This window comes from Pagrus pagrus (assembly GCF_965226575.1).
Source record: "Pagrus pagrus genome assembly, chromosome: 2".
NCBI lineage: Eukaryota > Metazoa > Chordata > Actinopteri > Spariformes > Sparidae > Pagrus > Pagrus pagrus.
The window spans coordinates 4,248,907-4,268,419 of record NC_140186.1 but is presented as its reverse complement, the minus strand read 5'-3'; the positions used below and the strand labels follow the sequence as shown (position 1 = coordinate 4,268,419).

Below are 19,513 nucleotides of genomic sequence, written 5' to 3'. Positions count from 1 at the left end.
ATAGGTACCACTTGTTCAGCTTTTTATAATAAATCTACCATTGCTCTCATTTTAAAACCACAGTTTATAGGACTATGAACCACACACGAATCTAATTTGATTAATTTGAAGTATTTCAGCCTCAGCAGAAAAACACCAGCCATGCTGTCGTTAAACCTTGAGAAGATTTTGCGTTCAGAGAATAAAGATGAAGCAGATGATCAGTATCAAGAGATTAACAATGAGAGTTTAAACGTGCAGCTGCCATATGGAAGAACATTTATCACTCCAAGTAATTAAGCTGCCTCCATCCTGACTGCCAGATGAGCTTAGATGTATGTTTGATCAGGTTTAGGTCCTTACTACACTACTCTGCTGGTTGCTGCCATGTTCTCGACAGAAAGCGAAACAGATTTCAGGGTTTTGAGGAAACTCGTATGTATCTCAGGGCTACACATCGGAGCAAGCCATCTTGATCGATGAACACCGAAACCCAACGAGACTGATATGAGAGAAATGCTTTGTCAGTTTGTTGTTGGACATGGCTGAAATCAGAATGTTGTTTTTTGTGTCATTCAAATAAAAGATCAACACTTTCCAAAGAAAATCATAAAAAAAAAATGCACAGCTACAATGGGGTCGGATATGCACCTGCAGGAGTCTTTTTCTAGGTGTTTTAAAGTTTTAAACAACTTTTTAGGGAAGCATTCATTAAATTCAAAGCAGACTGGAAGGCTTTTTGCAGATAAGCTGCCTGAGGAAGAAAAAAGACATACATAATGAATACAGCCACATCCAGCTTTTCTAAATATTAGTTAAATATGTTCACAGATTGGAAGCTGATGAAGCAAGAAGTTTAGGAAACATTGTAAGCATAAAACATATAAAATAACATGACTATAGCTAACAAATGTAGTATTTCAACCAATGTGTGTTTGTCATATTTTTAAGGAAACTTATAGTATGCCCTTTTTAATGGTTGGTAATGTTCTTACTGTTGTTAAGTCAATGCAAATTGTAAATGTCCAGGACCTCCACTGCAAACAGCACAATTAAAGGGGAAACAAAGGTTTCTATAAATATAATTAGAAGCAGGGACCCATGATTAAATTAGAATCGTACACACAGTAAAAATCTGTTAATAAAGGCGCCCTCCTCTCTTCTACATGACCTTTCAAATAACCATAACAAGCCGAAACGAGTGCCCAGATATCAAAATTTAACAGACACCCTCATACGGCCCACATACTGTGTGGAATGATGGCACTTGGGCAGTCCACTCCTAGATGCCAGCCAGGAGCGAACTGATCCAGCCCACCAGAATAAAATGAGCTGTGGCCCAGATTTGGTTTATTTGGTCCGAGCCGACCACCCCAAGTGCCATCACTCCACACGGTATGCGGGACATATGAACGTATCCGGTGTGGGCCAGATCTGGGTCGCAACAACGTTGCTATCTGGGTGTGGATTGATGAAGCCTAATTGTTAGTTTAACCTTGTTACATACTTTCAACTCAATGTGAGCAATTATACATGGCTACATAATGGTTTCAGTAATTATCTGGGTTTAATGCAGATTGTTTGTTCTAGTACGTGTACTCAAAGATATTTTCATGATCAGTGTAAACACAATTCAAATTCAAAGGCCACAAACCACAGGGTGACAGACGTCAGCTCTGGTTGAGTGCATCACCAAAACATAAAAGCAAAGGTGTTGGATAAATCTGAGATATCTGCAATTTGTTGCACATTGTGAGAGACTTGAGAAGATTTGTGTGAATCCAGGTGTAAAGTACATACTGTGTATCCCAAATCCTTGCTGTTTAGAAGGGGTAAAACAAATAGACACTACGTCTGGTTGCTCAGGATGATTTAAGCTAATATAATACGCTCAATTAGTTTGAATAAATGTTATGTAATTGAACAGCATAATAATACCTAGAAAAGTACTGCCAGAAATATTAACATAATCTAATTGAAATATTGCAAGCATAGAAATCTGTGTCTACGACTTTTGAGCCAATAGTAACTTTAAAAGATAATTGAGGATAGTGCAACTTAAAGACAGATTTATTTTTGAGTGTTCAAATACAACAACATAAAGAAGAACAGCCCAGTTTCCCCCCAGCAGAACTAGGACAGGGCCTACATTCACGATGAAGGATTTTAACCCAGTAAAGTCTTGAAGAACACTTTCATCTGTACAATTTCCAGCATGATATACAAAAGTGGGACAGAATCGTAGGGGACACGGAGGATCAGCTACGATCAAAAATAACAGCAGAATATAACGGTTGGATGCAGTAGTTTTCCTCTTAATGTCAACAAGTTACATCATCATGCATCACGGCGGCACAAACTTGAACCTGACCTTGACACTGAGCCAACGCCACCGATCCGTTTCCACAAAAATGACAGATCCATGAAATATATTAAGTTGGGGAAGCGCTGTCTCCCCCGGCACAGTTCAGCACACCTTCCCGAAATCACATTCCAGTCACGCATATGGATCAGCACCTGCTGCTATGGCAACAGACACCCCTCTTTGCCGGCCAGGCTAGTTTGGCCAGAATTGGTCGAATCATTTAAGGGAAAAAAAAAAAAAAGGAATCCTTCACATATCGCTGCTTTTCACACTGAAATGCCACTGGGCACCGTCAAGTGCTCTTGCTGAAAGGAGCTTCAGTGGGTGAGCCATCAACTAAGGCAGGCTGCCTTGTCAAACCCAGCCCAAAGCACCGGGCTTATTAGAAACACCATGTCTCACTAGAATTGAATAGAAGTCAAAATGACAGCTGATCTACACTAGAATGTGTGAGATATTTATACATATTGGAGAAAAAAGTGTGAGCTAGCTTACTCACCTCTACTTCAGTAGATTAACTCCAGAGAGAGGAAGGCAGACAAGTCCTGCCCCGTTGGAGGACGGGCTGGGTCGAGCTTCAGCTGAGCCTCCTGGATGGTTCTGAATTTGATTATGTGATGATCATGAAGTTCTGTAGATGTATCAGCAAGGGTCCTTTAAAATGATGAATCTTCAGCGATATTTTTCCCAAAGATGAGTAAAACTGTAGTGTTGTTGGTGGTCTACACTGTACGTGTCGCAGTCCAGTTGGGTCTGATTTCCGTGTGTCCACTCAAGCAGGGAAACAGATGTTGTCCCAGCAATCGGTTCTTTCTCCACAGGCCAAAGCAAGAAATCTCAGAAGTCGAGCTGAAGCAGAGAAGGAGAAAAGAAGAGAGAGTTAGAGTGGGAGACGGAGATAAAGATCAAATCAATGCAAACTTAAATTAAGCAGACGGACTTGATTAGGCGCAAGCATCAAGTGCCCTTTTCCTGATTGGAAAATTTTGTTTGGTCAAATACTACCTAATATTTATTAGCACATTCCATATCAGATTGTGTCTGATTATGTACGCAGGTACGTTGCCGGTGTTTGACTAATAAACAGACAGCCTCAACCTTCAGACAAGTTCACTGCTTTCACATTTTAAGCCGGAACAGACCTAAATTTGAGACACCCCACGTGGGTTGGACCAATATACGATGCCATCGTCCATCGCTGATGGCTGACAGTCATCTACTACTGAGCCCTGACCATCGTACAACATAAAAGGCACCCAACCAGAGAGCACAATAAAGAGGTGTGTCCCCTGAGAGTTGCTGTTAGGCAAGAGTTGTTGGTGTTTGTGACATGGGAGAGGAAATTGAAAGAAGTTAGTTGATGCACCGAGCATCAACTAACTTCGTCTAACTTTGTTTCAAGCTTCTGTATGTCGGTGGTGCATGAGACAGTTGGAAGTTGCCGTGAGATAATGAGCAGTTGGAAAAACCATGGAAGTGGATTTGAGTACTTTGCCAGATTTTGACACCACTATAGCATCTAATTGTGCAAAATAAAGTCACAAAAACGTTACAGGTGCGTTGGGATACAAATGAAGGCTGAGTTCAACGATGGCCATGATCCTATCCATGAGCTCTGAGTACTCATGTTGTAGTGTGGTAATGACTAATGAGGAGTCAGGGGTCGGAACATGAACATGCTGATGGGCGTAGCGGCTGGTGTGATCCCATCACGAGATGGTCGGTGGTTACTAAATATAAACATGAGCTACGTTGGGGTTGAAACAACAAGCACGGCCTCTTGAATCCCTGAACAACAGCAACTGGTCCACATGACAGCTATAATCAGTCCCCCTCCTTCAGCCCAAGAAACTGAGGAGCATGTCTCAATAATGAAACAAAAGGAATAGGCTAACATCATACACACAGAGAAAACATGCATCTGCTGAACAAAGAAATAAGATATTCACTTGGCCACCTCAAATGTCAGAGCACATTGACACGGGTCAGCGCCGACTCGTCTGGTTATGAAAGGGGCGGGGCGATGGCGGCATTCGAGAGATGCGTTTAAGTGGTTTCAAGAGAGAACGGGGCTGAAGATCTCTCTCCGTCTGTGTTTAAATCCTCTGGCTTTAAGTAAAGGTTAGACGAGAGAGGGTCAGTCAGAGGGAGCGTGAGTGTGCAAGGGAGAAAGAGGAAAGAAGAAAGGAAGGGATAAGATGGAGGATCACTTTGGCAGATGCAGAGAATAATAAAGTTAAATGTCAGAAACGGGAGGTTACTGGCTATAACCTCGTGGCCATGGTGGTCTTTGAGAATGTGTGGAGGTGGCATAAACAGGAATATGGAAGCACAGGGTGGAAGGTGGCAAAGAAACAAATCTGGTAAGTGATGACTTCATGTCTTTGTTTAAACTGAAACACAAAATAAATGTGCTTTCAGGGGAAGGAACTAAACAACAAACATAAGCTTAATCAAGGCCCAGACTCAAGGCCCAGAGGTGTTAGAGACGGAGGGCAAATTAAAAGAAGCTGTTAATAAGCGAGAGAAGAGAGAGAGGTGACAGAAAGTGCATGCTGGGAAAACCAGGCCAGCTTTCTCTGAACTGGAGCAGGAGAAGGAGGAGGAGGAGGAGGAGGAGGAGGGAGGAGGCTGTAGATTCAGGCCAAAATAAATGGGCGAAAATTATGTTTTGATCCACTGTAGTGCCCAACAGTAAGCTTGAGGCCATAATCCATCAAGACGGAGAGAAATGGTGAGATTTGGCAGAGCGGGGAAGGGAGGGTGGACAGTGAAGGACAAGAGAGGAAAAGTTAAATGGAGTCTGGGGATGAATGAAGAGCTGGAGACTTTACAAGTGAGGGCAGCCTGTTAGACTGACTGAAATGAAGATGGATCTGCACAATGAGCTATTCAATAATTTACTGAAAAGAGATGAGGCATTAAGTCCTCATATATGCAAAATCAGAACGGTCGGTGCCTGTGTGAATCCAAAATGGCACAAACAAAGAAAAACTTGAGCTGTGGTTAGCCGCATCCGGCAAACAAATGTTGGAAAAATGTTCTTGGATTGAAAAATGAGAGGGTTTCAAAGTTAAATTCACAGTTTTATAAAATTGCCTGCTCGAAAATGGATTCCCTGCTGGTTTCGCTTTTACTGTCAGCGAATCAAATCAAAGCAAAGAAGTGGCTCTGTTTTTAACACACTCCTAATTGGCTGTTTTGTGGCTTGGAAACATAGCATCTAAACTTCTGAAAATGGATAATTAACTGGCATAATGTGAGTTGAATCCTCTTGTTCGTTTTTTTATTTGGTGACACAGTATAGGAGGCGAGGAGAAAACTTGGTTAAGTTTAGGAAAACATTGTGGTTTGGGTTATAGCTACGTTACTTCTATACCTTCAGTTACAAACGTACGTATTTTTGGTTTCACAATGGACACAAAGTCTCCTGAGTGAAAATCCTGTGCTTGTTTAACCCGACCAATCATCTCTGACCTCCTCCCTGTGCAGACTATCCTGACTTCCTCCTTTGCAGCCGCTAGATGTCACGCCTAACAAAACATGTAAATATGGGCCGTGTTACTGATGAGGATGGACTGCCATGGCACTAACTCAATATCGAGTTCATTACTGCTCTCATTTTACTCTTGTAGTTTAATCATTTCTATAGGTTGGGGACTACAGTGGCTACTTCAAAGTCTGATAGGGCCTGAAGAACGAGCAGTCCGACTGGCCAGGTTTCCCTCCAAACATAGTGCAAATTTAAACCGGATTCCTGCCAAAAAAGTTTGTAACTTAACGTAATTGGACAGTTACTGCAGACAGTGACAGTTTAAAATATATTGGCATTACACATAAAAACACATATTTGCATTGAACGCAATCTGGCATTTTGCAGAGTCATCCAAAGTTGACGTTTCACTGGGCCCCATAATATATACTGATTAGTGACTGTACAACTTTCTGGGCCATTAGCCATTTTTTTTGCAGTAATTATCCTGAAGTAGGCACACACTGTGTTGCCTTTAACGGTCCCTATCCCACCCACAACAACAATATAAAGCAGATCATCAGTATGCGATGTAGCCGGTCTTTCATAACCGACTTTCAACAGTCAGAAGTATTCATGTGTTGACACTACCTGAATGATGTTGTGAGGCTTTAGATAAAGGCCAACAAAGTTTTTGTGAACTTTTACCTCCCCCTCCTCTCTCATTTTCTAACTCAGTCTCAAGGCTTATTTGTGTATTTGGAATAAATAGAAGGAAGGAGATAAAGGGATCAGTCTTTTGTGATTCGTGAACTCACAAACAGACTAATAGGAGACCTTGTCCTCAGCTGTGCATGCCAACAGAGTTTGGAGAACAATTATGCTCCGCAATCACCATTACTAGTACCTCGCTGAACACTTAAACTTTTTGTGCTCACAGTATGGTAAGTACGGTGGGTCAAAGTTAAAGTGTGCATTTGGTCAGTACAGAATAATGGATGTTTCCAATGGACTCTTTGGGTAATAGTGCAACAATTAACCCTCATTTTCCAAATATGCTCAGCAAATGTGAGGGTTTGTTTATTACCCATCAACCATCACACGGCAGTCATTTTCCTCTGACGGCACGCTCAGGGTGCAACACGTCATCACTTCCTGATTGATTTCCGACTGAAAAGACAATGGATGGTGAAACCGTGGACTGACATCAAGCCATATTTCAAGGTAAATCAACTTATTTGTCTAGCTTCCATTAGACAACAGCTAACATAAGCATTCATGTAAATTAATAAAAAAACCTTCAACCTTCAACTTGGAAGTGAAACACACTGGATGTAATTAAATAAGGAAGTGGCTGAATGCTTACATTAGCATTACGGAAGCTAACGGGTTATCAAATAAGTTGTTTTATCTTGAAATATGTCCTGATGTTCCTCCAGATTTTCACTATCCATGATCTTTTCAGTTGGTGATTGAACGAAGCAGCACAAAATTATCCCGGCATTCCCTGAGTGTGACATGAGCCGTCAGGGGAGAGAGTGCAATTTTAATCCTTTTAGATTTAAGTGCAGCTTTTGACACTGTTGATCATGCCATTTTACTAGACCGCCTGAAAACTTGGGTTGGCATCAAGAGTACTGCTTTTAATTGGTTTTATTCTTACCTTTTAGACAGAACCTTCTCGGCCACCACAATTATTATTAATTACTCATCAACTACAACGCCCATTACCTGTGGTGTACCGCAAGGTTCTATTTTAGGTCCGATTTTATTTTCCATTTACATGCTCCCACTCGGCCAGATTATCAAACACCATAATGTTTTTTTTCCACTGCTATGCAGACGACACACAAATATACTTTCTGCTGAGGCCCGGTGACCCAAGAAGCCTAGCCGCTGTCTTAGACTGTCTTATAGATATCAACTGCTGGATGGCTCTAAATTTCGTACAACTCAATAACTCAAAAGCTGAAATCATGCTGTTCAGCCCCCCAAACTATATCAGCCTCTTTCAGCAAGCCCTTGGTCCCCTGTCTGTCAATATAAAACCCACTGCACGAAATCTTGGTGTCCAATTTGACTCACTTTCATCCCTCACGTCAGCAAACTGGTCCAGTCCTGTTTTAACCAACTAAGATTCATTTAAAAAATCAAACACATGCTCTCACCCCCCGACCTGGAAAAAGTCATTCATGCCTTCATCTTTTCCAGATTAGACTACTGCAACTCCCTTCTCTCCGGTATCAATCAAAAATCACTCTCTCGCCTCTAACTGGTACAGAATTCAGCAGCTAGGCTTCTAACTGGTTTTAACAGACGACATCACATTACCCCAATCCTAGCTTCCCTTCATTGGCTCCCCGTCCGTTTTAGAATTGATTTTAAGATTTTACTGATCACTTTTAAACCACTCGTGGGCCTGGCGCCAACCTATATAGCAGACATTTCAATTCCCTACGAGCCAGTTCGCAGCCTTAGATCCTCGGGCGGGGCCCTTCTAACCGTTCCAAAGTCGAGGCTAAAAAACAAAGGTGATCATGCCTTCGCCATCAGGGCCCTGAGGAGATAAGGCTCGCAGGATCGGTAACCTCTTTTAAATCACTTCTTAAAACCCATGTTTATAGACTTGCCTTTGTGTGATGTCGTCCTTTTGCTTTTGCTCCTACCGGCTGAGTTTATTATATTAATGTATTTGTTTTGTTTATTTTACCTATTTGATTTATTCTCATTTCTTTATTTTGCTCATTTTATTATTTTTTTTGTGAGTTTTTTCATTACTTCTGTTCTTCAGTCATTTGTTTCAAACTGTTTAACTATAAATGCCATTTATTTCAGTTGTCCTCTACAATTTTGCTTTGTGCTGTATAAATAAAGTTTATTATTATTATTATTATTAAAATGGCCGCCGTTTAAAAATGGTAAATAAAAGTTATTTTCAGATCTCAGTGCCAAAATTACCAATAAAAATATTGGCACAATTATAAGACTGAGGTTGTTATGAATCAGAATTATCCTTTAAGCTCTCCCCACTCGCCTTTTCACCGAGAAGAAAGAGGAAAATAAAACCTAGGAGTAGAGAGTAGAGCGAGGAGGAGGAGAAGAGGAAGGGTGGGAAGAGTAACAGAGTGAGAAGGAGAGAGACGAAACAGCTGGTCGGGAAGAGATTTGGCAACGAGCGGAGGAGGTAGACAGAGTGTGTGATGAGGAAGAGGACACACACACACACACACACACACACTTTCAGGAAGTCGTACGCGGTATGAGCCGACACGTAAATGCAGGTAGGGAAGGAGAACGAGAGCATTAACAGATAAGAAGCGATGCCTTGAGGAGGAGGAGGAGAAGGAGAGGAGGGAGACTTTAAAGGTGAAGGAGGATCAAACGCAGATCCACAAAGCGAGGATGGTGGATGGGGGGGGTTGAGTGGGTGACTGCATGTTTCCCATTAGTCTGTTGTCCCTGGCAACCATATTATCTCCTTCTCGCCTCTTTTTCTTGTGTTTTTTCTTTTGCCTCCTGCAAACCAAATTATATCTCTTTAATGCACATCCTAACTACTTTCCTCCCCTCCCCGCTGGCCCTGTCTATCTCTCCCTCTCTTTCATCTACGCCTGAGTCGTGTGGCTTCTCTTCACGGTTTCCTCTCATCTCTCTGCAGTCATGACTTTCTTTTTCCTCCTAATGACCATTTCTTGTTCTCCTTCTCCTCCGCTCCCACGGCCTCTTCTTCCCCCAATCCCGTCCCGCTCTTTTCTCGTCTGCATTTTAAATTTTAAAAAATCCTCGCTTTCTTCTTGGTCACCGCTCGTACCATCCAATCTCCTGTTGTCTTTGTCTGAGTGGGTGTGTGGATGACATTCGGATGACCGCCGCACAGCGAGAACCCACTGTAACCGCCGCTACCCACAGTGCACTACTCTAGCCGGCCTGTTGATGTTCCTCCAGCCCGACAGCCCCATGCTAGTTGACTGGTTTGTCAGCGGGGACAAAGTCACACCCACATGCTGATTAACAGGAGAACACACAGATGCAACACTGACCTCATCCGCTTCTAGCACTCGAATCGATGACGAACTCGGTCGTGCACGCGAACACACACACACACGCTCACTAACCACTCAAACAAACACCACGTGTAAAATTGGCTTGGGAAAAGTCGATTAAAAATGTACTCCTCTGAGAAAGACACTTAATCTAGCCAATGGCTCCAGTGGAAATGTTCACTTGCCACTTGCGAAATGAGTAAGCATGCTTTGTCAGCTCTGTCTGAATTAATCTAAGCTGATTCGCAAAACCAAGGCCATGTACGACCAACCCTGAATTCACACCAGAAACAACACGTCAGCTGCGGTGCCAAAGAAGCGTCTATCCATCCAAACAACAGCGACCATTACAAATGTGTCAGCACGGCCAACGCTGTCCTCTCAACCAGCTGTCCTTACAGCTCCTGAGATGTTGAAACAACACTGGTTGAATAAAAACAACCAGTGACAAAAAAATGGGTACATGGAAAGCAAGCACGGGGAAACAAGGTGTGTACGAGAGGCTGATTTTCATCTCTTTACCACTGGACCATAACATTTTAAATGAAAAATTGATTACATGTCAAATTGCTAACTTTAAGGTCACTCCCGCTTCTGTAGCTTAAAAGGTTCAATTTATAAGGAAGTTGATTTTTGAGTCCCAACTTGTCAAATACTGATGCTTTGGGATGGCGGCCGACCCGACCCACAATACCAAAGCGCAAGTATCAGGCAACCTGAGAATGAAAGTCAGAAATCAGCATGTATTCCCACAATATTTAAAACCTGACGTGCCACATGGTTTGTTCTGCAGAAACATCTGGGAAGGCGCCGCTAGAAAAACTTGGAATAGAGCAGACGCTTTCAGAAAATACTAGGCAGGTGATTGGACGAACCATGCGTCTGTCACCTTCTACCAACGGCGTACCTCAACCAATCAGATCAACACTAAGAGAGCGCTACGGTAAATCAAACTCTTACTGGAGCCAGCTGAGAGAAAAGGGGAAACATATTTTCTATCAAGAAAAGCCGTTGGTGCCATTCTTTGCTCTTCTTTCAATGAAATATCTCCAGTTCTGATATAACTGATGCTAAAACAGCTAGGCTAACTCGTTGAGGGGTTACCACCATTGTCGTTGCTTCTCTCACTGGTCGTCACATCTAAACCACGCCCGTAGCTTCCAGTAGCTCCTCAAAGGAGGCTTATTGGTTCAACCAAGCCTCATAAGATGGATTTGTAATAATGACTGCCTCTGATTTCGACCAGTTCAGGCCATTGATCCAAAACATTCACACAAAGTAATGCAAGAGTTTTTTTGGACTAACAGTGGAGCCATTCTAAGAGGCTAGACAAGACTGAAAGCAAAAGCGCCTGAAACAAGCAGGAAGAGAGGATTGCTGCATGCAGGGGAAGTGTAAGGGCAGTGATTATGTGCAGGGAGCGACGGTAAGCCCAGGAGGGAAACATGTATCAGTCAGTCACCTGCCACGCTGCTTAAAGCAAGCTACACACAGTACCAGAGAGAGTTTATAACACTATTAAAAGGTTCATATGGCGACTATAGAGAAACATGACTCTCATTCCAAGGTTGTCAAATACCAACGGTCTGAGATAGTGTCTGGTTTTACCCCCGCCCACCCAGTATGCTTCAATAAAATGACTTTTTTTTGTTTTAAATTTCACACACACTGATGCAAAGAGTCAATTGAGGAATATTAAACACTGAACACTTAAAAAGGCACCTTATTAGGAAGCATCCAGTCCTGGTTCTGGCATAAAATGAGATGTTATGTGAACTGGCCCATCAGATCTATTAACTTTATTCAATTATCTTTTCATTAGAAGTCCAAGGAGGCAGAAGAGATTCTGTGAAATGTAATAGTTTTCTAAGAGTGGGAGGAAAAAAAAAAAAAACACTGACTGAAGTTGTCTTGAGCACTGAGCAATTACTCCAGATCCATTTTCTACAAGTCATTAATCCAGCGCTGAAAACATCACTGTGTGATAACTGCCCTTTATCTGAGTTGTTTAGACGTTGCAAATTGAAGCATGTGCTTTAATGGTGCGTTACGAGCCTCGAATCATCTTTAACGGCTTCTGGGTTTCTTCTTCTGCGGAGTTATGAAGCCACTGTTGATTGTGCTCGGAAAAGTGGGGATAATTATCGTGCACAGTGCGTGTGGATTAAAACGGACACAGTGATGGCGACTGCACCATCTTTACAGTATATAACTACTACTCCCTCGGTGCCTTGAGAAGATCCCAAATACATAAACATACATTCAAATACTGCACAGCCTCATTGTAGATATGCTGTGAAAGGATTTGAACACTACATCTCAATGAGCGAAATAGACAGTCGGCCCAAACGGCTTCCCCTGGTCCTCCACTCCTCCCCCATCTCGCCCCAACACCATTAACCGCCACACCATCACTGTCTACTTAGCTCTCCCTCATAATCATAGGATCAGCCCGCCGACAGACAGGATTGATGGCGATGGAGGGACAAAAAGAAACACCGGGAGGAAGATGGAAAAGAGATTTGCGCCTCGTGAGGAGGGAGAGACGGAGGAGTCGGAGGGAGGAGGACGTCGGTGGTTGAGGGGAAGGCACAGCCATTTTGGCGACCTCGGAGCACACGAAAAACAGATGACTCAACAGGATGGAAATAAAAGAATATAATGCAGCCAACGCAGCCCTAATGTTGAGAAAGATGTAAAGTGGGAGGGAGGCAGGCAGCGAGAAGAAAGGGAATTTATTCTGAGCCTGTTTGGTAATGTATAAGCAGAACAAGAGAAGGAGAAAGGAGACAGGGCTGATGAGAAACAAGGATTAAAAATACAGTAGAAAGATGAGGAGAGGTACTGTAGGCCTCTTTATCTCTACGCATCCGTTTTCGCTTTGAACCCGAATCATCTCCCTCCTTCCCTGTCGCTTTCCTCCATCTCCTTCCTCTCCTCTTCGATGTTTTCTGTCTTTTTTCTCAAAGGACTACGGTCCCAACTCATACAACAGCCCATCACCAAGGAGATTACCAGCATGCTCACTTTGAATTCACCACCACTTTTCCACTTCACTTGACTTGCTGCTATTGTCGCCCCTGTTTCATTTCTGTCTTTGTATTCTCTGTACAGCTGTTCTCTTCCTTTCCATTCAACTGTTTTTGCCGTCAGTGGAAAGTGAAATTCTCAGTTCAAAAAATTTGTCTGAACGGCAAGGGAGATTACCGGCATACTTCATTTTAAATCCACCAGTTTTTTCCTCTCCACTTCTCACCCTTTGCTTCTTTTTGCTTTTTTGCTTTAGGGCAATTGTTAACATGTCGCCGCATAGAAATGACATGACAGTCTCATCTGCGGTCCAATAAAGAAACCCTTCACATGTAACTGTAGCATATTGAGTTTTGGAAATCACAAAGTATTGGGAGACTGGTGTGAAATGCATCATTCTCTACGATTGTCACCAAAATTGAATCAGTGCAATCTCTCAGATGTCGTATCTGATAGAAAGGGGAATGAACAGACAATGCAAAGAATTCAATCCATCAAAGCTGCTCCTTACATCGCCTCGATTTAATAAAACCTCTCAGTTTTCGTCCTACTCCCTGGTTTCTTCCTCTCTCTCCAGACCATCTTTAACAAATCTTCTCTCCATCTCTTAATCTGCCCGTTTCTCACTCTCTCTATCTTGTACGTTCCTTCTATGTTCGCCTTTTTCATGCCTACCAAATCTTCACCTCGCAAACCCGAGGAAAAGAAACGCCCTGAATCGCGTCTCAGTGCAGAGACATGTGATTCAATGAGCTTCGTCTGTGTGTTCGCTCCCATTGATCCTGATTGACTCATCATCAGGAAGTTTCTGTGACCCTTCTTTAATTGGTCCTGACAAAGCACTATGGCTAATCTATGGCTGCGATCAATCTGACAGTGACAAACAAGAGTCAGGCGTGTGTGACTGTGTCCCACCATTATCTGTCTTAGCCGATAAAAATTGTGATTAGTGCGAGCACAGCAGACTTCTTCAATAACAAGGCCAATGTATGTGTGCCTAGAGTGCAGTCGGCTTTACTAGATCAGTATTTTAGTATTAGATTAGTGTTACTAGCTACCACTTTATACTGAAATGATGTAGAATAAAAAAAGACTTCACTTATATGATGGTGTGTCTCGAATAACTGCAGTTTGACTGACTGGAGGAACTTTATAGTTTTCATTAATGGCTTAATCAAAAGGAAGCAAATCAGGAAACATAGGGGCGAACGAAGAAATAAAGGCTCTAATGTCCATGATGAATATTTTTTCATGTTTTACATGTGGACAGGAGGACACAACCCTGTGATTAATGGCTGACCCGCTCAACCACCTGAGCTACAACCCCACCAAGAAAAGGAAGCCTCTCATTGAAGGGCTTTGACTCAATCTCCAGTAATATTAAGGGCATTATGTTAGCATCCTGTAGCTACATTTTAAAGATAGAGATTAGATTTGATTAGATGACAGACCATTGCTCAGTCAACTGCTCTTCAGTTATGTTAATCCTATTGCCATCTTCATATTCAAAACTTTCACCAGATCAAAATGCAACCTGAGCTCCTGACTGACAGCCACACATCATGACGAAATGAGAAGTATATTCACTTTGAACAGAGCCAGTCCAGCTGTTTCACTCTGCTTCCAGTCAGCAACAAGCGAGACTAAACCTGGCCTGACTTTGGTTCTGTAGCTTCTTACTGTAACGTCAACATGAGACTGATCTGAAATAGGAAAGCAAATTAGTGTCTTCCCAAAACTAAGTGCAGACTATCCAGGACAAAAGTTAACAAGTAAACAAGACTCTGTCACTCTGGGTTAATAGAGGTAAGAAAGTATGACAGTAACCTTCAAAGTCTTCAAGGAAACTCTGCCTACACACACACACACACACACACACACACACACACACACACACACTATTCATACCCTGGAGGTGTGCTAAGTGGGCATAATGAGTATGTACCCTGCATTTGGCTGCTGGGGAATGATTAAACATGGTGGAGAGCGGACTCTAAAATTCTTCCTAAACATTGATTCAGTTTTAATAACTCTCATAAATGCAATTAATTAGTCGCGGCAAGTTGCTGCTGGATCTGATTTTGCTTGGAGTTGATGACATCAAGGTTACCTTTGCACGTAAACTATTTTGGATCCCAGCTCCCTTCAAAGGAGGATGCCAATTAAATGTGTGTGCGTGGAGTTAAACACACACACACACACACACGGCAAGCCCCACACACACAGACACACACACAGATAATAAATAGGCCTAAAAAAGTGAAGCCGAAAGACATGGATTAATGAAGAATGAGCCAAATGGGGTCCATTAATAAAAGTAGGAAACGATAAAAATAAAATGGATTTGTGCAAATAACCATTAAGCCACTTTATATCTGTACACAGCACTTTGTTTTGTGTCTTCACTAATTACGCTAAAACACGTATATAAATGACTTCATTTCTTGTTATTAGCCTTGTATTATTTTTCCCCTCATTTTTCTCACCATGATATGTTCGCTGGCCAATTAGGGCTGCTGCCTGGGGTGAGAGTTGGCATGGAAACCCCACACAACAGGCCAAGGTGTCAGTGGGGGGCAGGATATGGTGGGTGAACAGAATATAAATACCGCAGCGTACGAAAACAACAACAAAAACATAAACCCCAGTCGGAGTCAAAAGCATATGGCAGCCCTCGCTGCGCCGAGTAGGAGGGACGCAAGCAGGAGCTCATGGCAGGCTTTGTTCACCTCCTCTGAACAACGTACTCAATGTTTGCACCATATTCAGGGTATTTGTTTCAACTGCAACCTCTGCTAGCAACCTGCCGATACTGCAATTCTTCTGTCGTCGACATAGATTACTGGTCGTCACTCCAAGCAAACTATTTTAAGATCCCGGTTGCACGACTAGAGTTGCACCTGGCGACTACCAGCTCTCAAAGTCACTGCTTAAATCAAGAGATACTTCACCTTTCAAGTGTATATTCTTTATTTAGTGCTTAAACACTTAACACTATCACAAATAACTCAATACAGCAGAACAGTGAATGTGAAAGATTTTCCACTCAAAAAGAGCAGACGGGTGAATAAACACAGATGAAATGAAGACAAGGCCATTATGGCTTTAGAAAACCTTTGTTCAAAAACGTTTTACACTTCACGTCCTTGATTTGTTATAAATGATTTGAATGGATCTTTTGAATGACTGAAAGTGTTTACTATGGGCAAAAGGACTGCTTACCCTTTCATTTTCTATTATTGAGTAAGTAAAGTCAAGTTCAGAAATATTACTGCTTAATCTTGAGCCCGTCTGCTCGTCCTACAGCAAAGCATTTTCCACTTAATCTATTTCTGGTGGCTTGAAGTGTTTCAGTTTAAATTGTAGCCCACATCAAGTCTGTTTTCTTTACTGACGAGATGGTTTTAATAAAGATGCTCCTTGTGAGCGGCCCTGCGGACAACACACAAGCTCAGGAAGTGACAGCAAGAGATGAACACAACATAACAACAAGTGCGATACTAATTTTCAACAGGGCCAGGGTGTCTTGCATGTGCACTTTTATCCCAGTTGTATACCTTTTTGTGTTTTGGATGTTTATGCCCAGAGTGAGGCTCTACACTCTCTGGCGTACGGCTGCCAGGACAGCAGGGCGATCAGACACCTGCTGGGTGTTTAGAGAGCATCTGTGAAAGATTTTAATGATGTGGGAACAATGTCAGGACAGGCACCAGTTGACCAAACGTGGGCAACAGCCAAGAGCACCGCACCCTCTCTGTGGGAGAGCCGGAGACTTGCTGAGCGCAAAGGCTGCAGCAGATATGGATGGGCTTTCTTTTCCTTTCTTTCTTTTCATATCTGAGTTAAAGGCAAAAAGGCACTGAGTCTACAGCAGCCTCATGTAAGGAGGGCCCACACTCATACTGAATGCTTATGTACAGGGTTCAGAATTTTGTGCAGCACCCATGAACACTGAAGCCCATTAACATGTTTGATGGACTCGCCTAATATCTGAGCGACTAAAAAGCCCGCCAGCTGAGACGAGTCAGACACGGTAAGCCTACAAAGTGGTGAGAGCTTCAGCAAATATTTGAATTCATTGTAGCTTCTGTTTTTGTCGAATAATCCTGGATTAAAGGATCATCAAAATGAAATACCAAAGCGGCAAATGGAAAAAAAAAATGGATCATTTACCTCAAACATTTTGTCGCTACACAAGGCCGCTAAATGCTCGGCTTTATAAAAAGGTGCACTTCCAGGATCTTTCAGTGCACACAGTTCCTGACAGCATTTAAATTCCTGAGGCGAGAGGTCAAGGAGCACGAGAAGTCGGATGATGATGCAGAATGTAAACAAACCGCATCTGATCAATATTTCGAGGCAAACAATAAAAATACAACCCTGATTCCAAGAAAGATGGAAGCTGTGCAAACATTAATAAAACAGACTGTGATACTTTGCAAATCCCTTTTAATCAATTGAAAACATACCTCAATGTCATAGTTTTTTGTAGATATATGCGTATTCTGAATTTGGTACCAGCAACATGTTTCAAACAAGGTGAGACGGGGACATCTCCGAAAGGTTCAATCACAAGCATGGATTGAGTTTTCAGCAGCTTGGTCAGTGGCCTTAAGCTTCAAATGATGACACCCCACCTGCCCCTCTAGTGTTAGTTTTTCCATGTGGATAGCTCCGTGGTCGAGTTAGCAGTAAAATCTTATTTGACTTTCAAAATAAAGCTAGCTGACAAACAGGTCACATATAACATATTTTGACTTTTGGACTGTTAACGTTGTGAAACGGCCTCAGTTTGATTAGGTTTGGGCAGTGAAACGTACTTGGTTAGGTTCAGGAAAAGATACTTTGGGTTGAAATAACTAAGTTTACTTGTGTATCTTGGATTTAGTAAGCTACTTAAAGGTGCTATTTGTAAGAAAAGTTGATGTATGAATCTCATAAGTGGCGTTTAAGTGGCGTCACGTACTTTAAGTACGTTATTTTAGTTATGCCATTTACATACTAACTTAAGTAACATAACTTAAAAAACAAATCACTCTTGACTCTTTGCCGGTGACCGATCCTACCATCCCCAGACTTTTCTTGCTCTTTATACTGAAGCGCTACGGGGGCGCTTCAAGAAGTGGCACTAGAGGGGTAACTTCAGCATCAAACTTTGAAGCGTGGGACCACTCGCTTCTGTTTTTGACGCGTTGAAAGTGAAAACGGGCTCAGGAACAATTACATTTTACAAAGTCCTCAACATTTTTGTAATTGGGGTTGTATTCCAGCCTTGCATTTGTCTTTTAAATATGTTTAAATAAAAGTAAATATAAAGTTACTTACACTGCATCTGTCCATAAATGTAAAGCTGCAGTCAGCAGCTGGTTAGCATACTTACAAATTACATACAAAGGCTGTAAACAAAAGGAAACAGCTCTTTCTGATTGGGTCTGTGAAGTCTAAATCATCTACCACCCTTTTGTTGAATGTACTCTGCCCCCTCTCTCTGCCTGCATAGCCTATTGTGTGAGAAAGAATAATCCATGCCACTTGGGGTTTGCAATACAATACCTATTATTCCAGTTTCTTTCAACTGTTCATGTGTACAGTAACACCTACATGGACTGTGAATGCACAACTCACATCCACCCCGCGGCATCATTTACATGCGGTTGTTTTGATGCATACGTGGTGCTTCATTTGCATAATACTGATTTAAAACGGCTGATTGTTTCCTGATTGGCCAGAGCGCCCTTCCCGCCTGTTTAATCATTCATCTGGATGACCTGCGCTTAATGGGGTTGGCCCACCCGATGATACGCTTCGCTTCTCGCAAACGGCGGGGCCCGCGCCCGTTATCTAATCAGTGAACTGGTTGTGAGTCGGTTTCACTAACTGGTGACATATGGGAGATGTGTTCCGATCATTAAAGCCATCATCGCTCAACATGAGGGATCTGTTGCAGCCAGGTAGACTGCAGCACACAAGTGTGCATTTTCAGCCGGCAGCTGAGGGCTTGTATTTACTTCTTCTTGGTTTCCCAAAATTCACAGAGACAGACGCCTTCTTTCCAAATTGCTATATTTATGCATCTCTCACACTCGTTTTATCTGATTTATACGAGCAGATTAGTCGATATAAGCCGCAGTTATATTCTCTTTAGTTGTTTACTGCAGGTAATATCTGCAAATTAATAGACTTCATACTGCCGCTTATTTCAGCTCAGCAATATCACTGTCTGATGATTCATCCCAACTTTGCCATAATTTCACATGAAACACGTTATGAGTGTGACATTGGTCGCTGTGGCAACCCTCGTGGTAGCCAGGCAGCTAATAAGACATATTCTCCATTGCTCATGTTTCTTTTATACCGCTAATGCTTTGATACCACTTTAAGAAAACGTTTCACTTAGTACACTCGCGTCAATATCAATTATTTCAAAGCCATTACACTCTGGAGAGAGCTCTTTTCTGTGATTATTGGTGGCTTCGTTGCTGCCAGCGGTTGTTATTTGCCACACCATTTTTTACCAATAATCACGACAAATGATTCCCTGGTGGGGTTTATTTTTTAACTACCAGACTGCTTATTAAGCCCTGTACTCTGGTCTGTTAAAATTAATCCCTCCATCTCAAATTA

General features: G+C 42.3%; 1 protein-coding gene across 1 annotated transcript in view; it reads right to left on the bottom strand.

The window, feature by feature from the left end:
- Positions 1 to 19,513, bottom strand: part of elfn2a (extracellular leucine-rich repeat and fibronectin type III domain containing 2a) — a 247,834-nt gene that overhangs the window by 158,297 nt on the left and 70,024 nt on the right. The window contains exon 2 of the mRNA XM_084378707.1: positions 2,844 to 3,193. The gene's annotated coding sequence lies outside the window, so the exon portion shown is untranslated. The remainder of the gene's footprint in view (positions 1 to 2,843; positions 3,194 to 19,513) is intronic.